The sequence below is a fragment of the Arachis hypogaea genome, chromosome 11 (genome assembly GCF_003086295.3).
Source record: "Arachis hypogaea cultivar Tifrunner chromosome 11, arahy.Tifrunner.gnm2.J5K5, whole genome shotgun sequence".
In the NCBI taxonomy this organism is placed as follows: domain Eukaryota; kingdom Viridiplantae; phylum Streptophyta; class Magnoliopsida; order Fabales; family Fabaceae; genus Arachis; species Arachis hypogaea.
In genome coordinates, this window is record NC_092046.1 from 40,651,804 (window position 1) to 40,662,165 (window position 10,362).

Here is a 10,362-nt window from a genome sequence, read left to right on the forward strand (position 1 = left end):
AGAGAGAAGAGAGAAGAAGAAGAAGAAGAAAGAGAGAGAGAGAGAGAGAGAGAGAGAAGAGGGGAAGAACGAGAGAAAAGAGAGAGAGAAAGAAAAAAAGAGAGAAGGAAGAGAAGGGAGGAAAAAAGAGGAAAAAGAGAGAGATAGAGAAAGAGAGAGGAGGGGGAGAGAGAATGAGAGAGAGAGAGAGAGAGAGAAAAGGGAAAGAGAAATAGGATGGGAAGAAAGAGGGGAAGAAGAGAGAGAAAAAAGGGGAGAAAGAAGGAGAGAGAGAGAGAAGGAGAGAAAGAAGAGATAGAGAGAGGAAAACGAGGGAGAGAGAGAGGGAGGAGTAGGAGAAAGAAGAGAGAGAGAGAGAGAGAGAGAGAGAGAGAGAGAGAGAAAGAAAAGAAGAGAGAGGGGAGGGAGAGAGAGAATATGTAAAAAGTAAAAACTAAAAACTAGTTTTGGAATTTGAATAAAACCAGTTTTATTTGGTTTAAAACCAAACTGAACCATAAAACCAGTATTTTAAAAATCGGTCTTTTATAAAAACTATAGTTTTAGTTGAATTTAGTTAAACCAGTTTTTTGAACACCCTTAGGTGAAAGTTTAAGTTAATTGAAGGTTCAAATTCTAGTCCACTTAACCATATATATCCTTACCTTTATCCTAACTCCATTACAACCCTTGAAAAAGTCCACATGATACTTATATACATACATTGAATAATTATTGATTGTTAGAAGAAAAAAAAAGTCTTGGATAGCAAGATTAGAAGAGAATTGAGTGAGTCAACCCTAAATACTTGAGCAATTAGAGAGTATACACATCCGATGAGGGGTTCGATTGCTCAATTCTATGTTTCCACTTTTTATGACTTCTTATCTTGCAAGTTATTATATATTTTAGAGCTCAAATGGATTTATAGAATTGAATTGGTTGCTATATTGTTTAAGCCTGTTATGTTTACATATTTCCTTGAAAATTGATTTGTTTTGACCAAGTAGATATAGATAGATACAATTAGACAAATAGATAGAAATCGATAGAATAGATATACATAGTTTACTTTTAATAAATGTTGAATATCCATTGATTGTGTCTTTCTAGATGTTTAGCATGAGGACCTACTATTATTTAAGTGTGGGGAGATTAATAAACCTATATTTTATGATGATTTTTGGGTTGAAATGAGTGAATTTTATCAACTTATCTTGCACTTATTCATTTAAAATACATAATTTTATGAATTTCTCCTAATTGTTCTTAATGGTGAAAAATATACTTTTTATGCTTGAAAACTGCTAAATTTAATTCATTGTTATCCGATTCGATGCCTTAATGTGTTTGTTTGCGTGATTAATGTTTACAAGGCAAAAATGACTTGAAGAAATGGAGAAAAAATATGTAAAAGTGGAGAATTCATGAAGAAATAAAGATTTGAGATTTTCATAGTTGTGCGTACACATAAGTCAATACACATCATTCACAATTCGCGCATACGCATGATATATGCATATGCATGACCCTAATCTCGTTCCTCACTTAAAATGGCATGTGATTCGCGATCTCTGGCCCAATTTTTTGCTAATCTAACTCATTTATGAAGCATTTGAAGGTAAGACTCAAGAAAGATCAACCAAGTAGAGTAGTTTTAGTATAGTAGTAGTTTAGGATCATGTTTTAGGTCAATTCTAGATAGAAAAGCTCCAACTTTTCTCTAAAATTTAGAGTTTCTTAGGTTAAACTTCCTTAGATTTTGGTTTTAATCTTGTTCAGGTTTAGTTTTCTTTATATTTCATGCTCTAATATCTTAATTTCCTTAATTATACTTATTAGCTTTTCAATTTTGGTTAATTTTAGTTACTATACACATGTTGAATTTTTGTTACCTTTAATACGATTTTAATTTTTTCATGTTATTATTGCTTAATTGAATTGTGGTTATTTCTTTCTTGCTTTGATTAGTTATAGATTTTATTATTCATGCAATTTACCATGTTTTTTCGTTTATGCATTACAAGTGTTTGTTAAAATGTCTTAGTTTTAGAGTAGAATTTTGCATTCTTGGCTTTGAATTGAGAACTTAGATGACATTGAGTCATTGATATATAATATTGATTAGTAATTTAGGGTTGTTAGTTAGTTTTGTTTTCACCGATGCTAGTCTTTCACTAAGGCTTGGTTTGGTAAAACTTTTACTTTTTGAAAGTAGCTTATGAAAGCTATCTTTTAAAAGACAGCTTTTTAAAAGTTGCAACACTTGCGTTTGGTAAAATCAAATTAAAAATGACTTTTAATAAATACAAACACCACAATTGTGTTTGGTAAAACAACTTTTAAAACTCTAAAAAATTATAATAAACATGTTTATAACGAAGAATAATTTCTTTTTTCAAATTCTTTAAAATTTTATATAATATTTTAAAATAAAATAATTTTAAAATAAAAAATTATTTTATATATTGGCTCACCTTTACATATCACAAAAAATGGGACACATATCTCAAATAAATTACTCTTATGATTACATATCTATATCTCAAATATATATATATTTATTGTTATTATAATTTTGACTAATATTCATGCAAGGAAAATTTTATGATTGGTTTTTATAAACCAAGTCAACCTCTTCACATTTCAAAGAACAGATAAAAAACAAACAAACATCATAGATCTATTAAAATAATACAAAAATAACGCACAAAAAAATAATATAAATAGATAGAAGGTCATACCTAATATGTGATAGAGATGTATTTGTGTTGAAATTTGTGAAGATTAGGTTAAAAATAAAAAATATATGAAGACTGTATTAGAATTTGTGAAGGTTAGGATGAGAAGTTAGAAATATATAAGGATTTCAATGGCAATATAATAGCAAGAAATATGTGCAGAAAAATAAATAAAATTTGATAAGTACAAGCCAGCTTTGAAAAGCTCCCGCTTAGGTGCTTTCAAAAGCACCCCTAACTTTTAAAAGCCGCAAACACAAACACTTGGACTTTTTAATTTACCAAATGCAAAATAAGGTGCTTGTGCTTTTAAAAAAGCACAAGCACCTCTTAGAAAAGTTTTACCAAACCAAGTCTAAGTCTAATTAGAGTTGGCTAGGACTTGTGGATTAAAATCAATTATGCATATTTGACTTTTTCCTAGTATTTGGGGATGACGAAGTGGGATTAACTCTTCTTAATTGTCATATTTGTGGTCAATGACTTGGATAGGAAACATTGACTCTCAATCCTTACCAAGATGTCTTTTAGCATTTAATTTCTTTGTTTACTCCTTACTTTCTTGCAATTTAATTTTTTGTCAATTGTTTTCAAAACCCCTTTTCACTCGTAACCAATTATACGCATACCTCACTGCAATTTCTTTGAGAGACGACTCAAAATTTAAAACTTTTGATTTTTATTGATTTAAATTCGTGACAAACAAACTAAACTCTTATACTTGTCATTTGTTGGTTTGGAACTATACTATTGATGAGATTCTTTTGAGAAATTCTGAACAAACGTTTAGCCCGCATCAGTATAAAATAAGCATAACAACTTTGTACCTATTGAATGTGGCACTTTTTATAAATCATTAGATTTTATTAAATAAAAATTAAGATTGCTACAAATAAAGAGTATTAATGTACTCCAATAAAGACAAAATATGTCAGCACATAAATAAGTAAGTATCTTTTAATATATAATAATTTAAAAAAATAACTTTTTACTTTTAAATAAATAAATGTAAAACATATAAATACACAAAAATATAAATTATTTTTTATTCATTAAAATTAATTATTATAAATAAAATTTTTATAATATTAAAAATTTAAATAAAAATACTATTTTAAACTACAATATAAAAAAATAAAATAATTAAATTTTATTTTATATTATTTGAAAAATAATTAGATTGATATATTAAAATTTTATCATCTAACTACTTTTGTTAAAAGTAATATTATATAAAAAATGTTTTATCAAAATATTTATAAAAATATAATTTATCCTAAAATATCATATATAATACAGAGAAACATTTAGCTTTTTTTATTTTTCCAATTCGTTTTTAAAAAAAGGGGTATTAATTATACCTTGTTATACATGATTTTTTTCGTAAATAAAATAAAAAAATTAATTATTTTCTCATAAAAGAGATCTCAACTTTATTTGCAAGAATATAATTTTTTTTGGGAATAACAGCAAGTTTGTCGCACCCCCGGCAAACTCTATTTTCTCATAAACCTGGTGGGACCATTTTTATTTGTCCCTTTTTTCTTCTATTCTATCTTCCAAATTTTTTTTGTTACTCTTTTCTGCCTTTTCGACATCCGTAAAGTTTGGTGTGGACGATATTCTCAGTTCCAGATTAGTAAATAATAAATAAGTTATAGTCAATTTTTTTTTATCTTAATTAGAATTATTTCTTTTGCTTAATTAAAATTATTGTTTACATGTTAGATAAAATTGTTAGGTATAATTTTTTTGTTGGTTAGAATAACAGATTTACTATTTACATATTAGTTAGTTAGATGTACTTTTAAGTGTTGTTATGTTAGGTAGATTTTTTTATGTTACCGTTTATCATTATAATTACTGTTTATTGTCTATGAACATGTTAATGAATATAAGAAAGTATATTATTAGTTAATTTAGTCAGAGTTATTAGCTTGCATTGTGAATTATAAGGTAATTAGTGAAATAGTTAATTCGGTTAAATTAGACAAGAAAAAAATATGAGCAATAAAATTTAGAGTTGGGTTAGTTATAAATTAATTAGTTAGATGATGGTGTCAGTTAAATAGGATAAACTTAAAATTAGTAGGTTTAGGGGCTATTTTTCATTTAATTTATTTTTAATAATTTAGTGTGTGATTTTATTTTACTAGATTGTGTTTCGATGGAGCAGCAGTTATTGGGTTATGAGGATGAGATATATAGATTGGATCACGCTGAGTACATTGCTGGGAGGCTTGATTGAGTGGTATATTTTTTCACTATTTTTATTTTATTGTATTTAATAAGCAGTAAACTTACTATTATATGTCTTCACTGTCCCTTTTTTTCTTAATTTTTTGTTTTTGTTTGATAGGCGCCTCGGATCTTACACACCAGACGGATCGGAATCTGATGACACGGCCGTCGGAGCAGTTTAGGCCATATCTGAGACGGGCTAGATTTGAGTACGTGGCCTATATGGTCGAGTTCGAGTACGATTGGTCACTTGCATCGGCATTGATAGAGAGGTGGAGGCCTGAGTCCCATAGCTTTCATCTACCGGGTCCGAACTGGATACATCGTGCATTGTACCTCAAATGGTCACTCTCTACTATTTTATACTCCACAACCCTCCTGATGTTGTGCTGCTTAACTACCAACATGACTTCTTCCTTGTTCTCAAATTATTGTCCAACGTCAAACTCGTTGCTTGGATCTTCTTCAAGACCTCCCTGGGTAAACGACCAATCCAAAGTCATTACATCGAGATTCAACCTCCTGAAATGATCTGGCCAGTCATATGGTCGAAAAATGGAAGGCTGTGTCAGAGCAATCTATGTATCACCGTAGTAGTTCATCTCCTCTTTCTCGTCACTATCATCAGGAATTTCGGGTGGTTCTTCATCAGCATCATCTTCGTCATCGGGGTTGCCTTCAAACTGCTCCATCATTGGATCTCTAATAGTAGAACCATCATGACTTTCAAGACCGTCATCCATTAAGTCAACGTTACGAACTTCAACATTAGACCCCTCCTGACTACCCTCAGGTGGTATATGTAGATCCACCATCGTCCTTCTGATAGTTCGTCTAACAACTCCACTCATCGGACTATCATCGACAGTATCTGCAGATGATCCTCGGTCACCGAAGTCCACAAGAAACACGTATAATTCCAACAGATGAATATCTGTCCATCGGTTGTGCCACGACCTTATAAGTCGTACGTCCTCGTCGTCGCGCAATCGGTACCTAATTCAAAATAATTGAAATATCTCTCACAACCATGGTCTGATAAATATACTAGTAACAGAGACAAAAATAATACAACTGTAATATACCTTTTTCAAAACAAATTGCCATCTATTTCGGTCGGATATCTATAGTAAATTTTTTTCACCATTTTAGATTCTTGCTGCCCGACGGAATACAATATCATATTCTTCAAATTTATTAAACTGTTGACTTCCAGTGTCATATAGGTAATTATCGGTTGGCCCGATCTAAAAACGATTGAACCTTCTTCATCATATACTATTTCACCATCGTAATGAATGGATAACAATGGATTTTCTGACATCATAGAGACAATGTTAATAGTGAAAAAGAAAGTAAATAGAGAAATTGTAGCTCCTTGATCTACTCTCCAATAGGCCTGCTTTTATTTCCGAAATTAACATTGAGTTCGCCAGAGTACGGTTTATATAGAGTTCGCCGGGAGTGTGGCGAACTTACTGTTATTCGCTAAAAAAAATCGTATTCTTGAAAATAAAGCTGAGATCTCTTTTATGGGAAAATAATTAATTTTTTTATTTTATTTACGAAAAAAATCCTTGTTATACATGATATGAATAATTATTTTTTAAAATGATTACCTCAATTTTTATTGGTAAAAGGTTATATTATTTAATAATATTTTAAAAAAAAGTAGTTAATTAGTTGATAATCTTTTAATAAAATAATTTAATTAGTTGTCAAGTAATACAAAATAAAATTTAATTATTTTATATTTTTATGTTGTGGTTTAAAATACCACGTTAATATGAATTTTTAATATTATAAAATTTTAATCAAAATAAAAGGTAATTATATTTTTGTGCATTTATATATTTTATATTTCTTTATTTAAATATAAAAAAAGATACATTTGTTATTTCAAATATTATATATTAAAAATTATTTATATATTTATATACTAATATATTCTGTATTTATTAAAATCTATCAATATTTTTTATAGCAGTCTTTAATTTTTATTTAAATCAAATAATTAATAAAATATTATATTTAATGCGCACAAAAATATTAGGCTCATTTTAGACACATTCTTCATTTTTTGTCTATCAACTATTGTGACTTAAGCACTATAGTTTGATAGACGAGGTAGGGTGTTCGCGATGCGGTCTGGTTCGGTTTTTAAAAGAAAAGTCATCCGATCCGATCGTCCAATTAAACTACAGTTCGGTTTGGTTTGGTTTTTTATTAAAGCCATCCGAACCAAACCAAACCAATTAAAATCAGTTTGGTTTTGTTTGGTTTGTTCGGTTTTTTTAATCAATTAAAAAAAATAGTACCATACTATTTCACAAAGTCATAACATTGAAATCGACAAGCACAAATACACAATAGCTAACAAAGTCTTGGTCTAATGAAATTTAAGGACAAAAGGAATTCAAATACGTCAATTAAAGAAGTTTAAAAGTTCAATAGTCAACCCAACTAAAAATAAAAATAAATTTCCATTAAAAGATAGCCAAATTATAGTGTCTTCTGCAACAAAAGCTAAACTTCTTAACGCAAACCAACCTGAAATCAAAAAGTAGTTACATAATAAGAACAACAACAACAACAATAATAATAATAATAATATAAGACTAGTAGAAAAATATTCTAATCTAGTTATATATTCTAATAATAAAGAGAACAATAGAGTTCAAGCAAGAAAATACTCTAAACATGAAATGAAATAAAACATGGGGCAATCTGATTGAAAAATTTCCAAAGTCCAATAGAGTTCAAATCAACCCAGAAAGATCTATGAACAAGAAGAAGGCTACTATCCTCCTCGAGATTGATCGAGTCCTTGAACTTCCCATACAAAATCTTCTTCAGTTCAGCCATCTAAGCAACCACAGATTGTTTCTCCTCGTCAAGCTTTGTCAGTTTCTGGCTTGTCACCTCTTTCATATTTTCTATCCTATTCTCAACTTCATCCTTTGGCACATGTGCAAAGACCTCACCTATTTGAAACCGAACCACATCTTGGTGAAGTAAAAAAGTATTCTGTTTACAAAAACTGCATAAAGGCATAAATAAATACATGCAACAAGAAAAAAATTAAATTTAGCGCCAATTTACAAAATCAAGATTCTATTTACAAAATCAAGCAATTTACCAAATCAATATCCTATTTACAAAATCAAGCAATTTACAAATTCATTAAACAACCAACAACAATACCAACAAAAGTAATTCATACCATACAAAATCAAGATCCTGTTCTCATTATTCAAATTTAGCTTACCATATTGATTTCAATCTAACCCTATAAAGATCCAGAAGCTCCAAAAAAATCATACTAAATCACTTCAAAAGTAATTCGGTAGTTCAACACTCAGTAGAACAGCAAAACAAAACACAACAGAGGCAGTTTCAGTAATTCAACAGCATAAAACAAAACCAGAAATAACATTAAAATTAAAACAACAATATAATTGGCACCAAATTTTTAAAACTCACCAGGGTGGAACCACTAAGCACAGGTGAAAGAGGCAAACAATCAAATTGTTCTAAGTTAATTGAGATCTGCAAAACAAACAAATATACAGTTTGAAATTAAATTAAAATTTCAGACAGATACTGAGTCTTTTCTTAGCTTCTCAAATCTAACCCATGTCATCATACAAAATCAATTAGTTAATTCTAACATTTCTCCTATTTTAGCCATTTCGATTACCTTGAAACCTTTCTCCTCCTAATACAATAGTGTCAAATCAAAACTGTATGATAATAATGAATCAATAAACAGCAATTGGTAAACAATGAATAAAAAAATAGCAAGTCAGCAATAATGAGTCAACAACAACAATACCAACAATAAAGTAAACAATACCAACAAACTGCAACAATGAATCAATGATTATTGAACAAAAATTAGTTAAATTAGATACCTGATTGGATGCTGTGTTGAATCAATGACTGAGTGGGAGACTTGAATCGGTGACTGGTGGGTGCTGTGTTGTGGGTGGCGACTGGCGAGGGTGGTGCTCTATTGGGTGCGAGACTGCGAGGGTCGTGCTCTGCTACTGCTAGCGCTGGGTGCGAAGAATAAGGGTCGTGCTCTGCTAGACTGCTACTGCTGGCTGGGGCTTCATGGTTCTGTTGTCCGCGAAGAACATGGTGGGAGACTGGGAGGAACGTGGGTTCGCCGCCGTGAGAGGAGAGCGCCACTGCAAAGAGGAGAGTGAGACCGTGAGAGGAGAGCGCGACTGTGAGAGGCTGTCAGGCTGAGAGCTTTGGATTGGGGACGGAGGCGTGGGGTTAGGGCTCACTGCCTCAGGACTCGCGGCACGCTCAAGGGAATCGGGGTTTGGGGGTGGGGTGGGGGGAGTGGGGTTAGTTTTTAGGGTTTTTTACTGAACCGGTTCGATTCGGTTCGATTAGAGTTTTCCTGATCAGAACCGAAAATCGAACCGAACCACAAAAAAAAAACTGCAAAACCCATTTTTTCGATTTTTTCGATTTTTAATTTATTCGGTTTTCGATTTTTTCGGTTCAATTGGTCGGTTTAGTTCGATCTGGATCGGTTTTAAACACTCCTAGGCGAGGACGTTACATTTTCCATATAAGTTTTTTGAAACAAAAAGTATTCTACAATTTTGCAAAAAATAGTTGATAGTTGGATAAAGACACTTATTAGACTCTTGTCAGTAAAAATTATTTCCTCTCTAGTTTCTTAAATTTTGGTTTTATAGTGTACAAGAACAAAAAAATTACCAAACATTTATTAGCAATTTAACACACACACAGATGTTAATCAACTTGAAGTCTGTTATTTAAATGGGCATCGCTAAAATTTTACCCGTGTGTGTTTTATCACCATCGTGCGTGTCTCAAGTTAAACTGTTGTGGGGTGCAATAATTTAACGCATTCCTCCATATTCCCAAGTAAATCAGGTAGGATAATGATTTACCGGGTTGAAACTATATCTTATTAAATCGTGGTAAGAAAACATGTTTTCTTGTGTAAATGATAAATTATTTTACCTAGCCACAATTTACATTTGAAAAAGAGCACGAATGTATAACATAAAATAATTTATGACAATTATGTAATATTGATTTTCAAATGCTTATTTTTTTTGTCTCTGTTTTCAAATATTTTATTACATGAAAATCCTTTTTTAAATGATAATTTTAATGTAATATTGTAATATGATCATATTTATATTTTTAGATATTTTTTAAATGATAAATAGTGGTGGCATAATGAACTACCCATCCTGCAAGGCCTATAAAAAAAAATAGATCTGGTAGTCTTCTCTACTTTATGATGAATTGGTTAGTTGGCTGACAATCTTGTTTTACTTCTTATATTAGTAAAATAATCTAATAAAAAATGACAAATAAAATTTTAATATAAATAAAAAATAATCAA

General features: G+C 30.4%; 1 long non-coding RNA gene across 1 annotated transcript; it reads right to left on the bottom strand.

Moving 5' to 3' along the window:
- Positions 1 to 7,425: 7,425 nt before the first annotated feature.
- Positions 7,426 to 9,307, bottom strand: LOC112720737 (uncharacterized). Its single transcript, XR_003162356.3, has 3 exons — positions 8,876 to 9,307; positions 8,445 to 8,510; positions 7,426 to 8,001 (listed from the first exon to the last, which is right to left on the bottom strand). It is a non-coding gene; the product is annotated as an uncharacterized lncRNA (long non-coding RNA).
- Between the last annotated feature and the right edge of the window lie 1,055 nt (positions 9,308 to 10,362).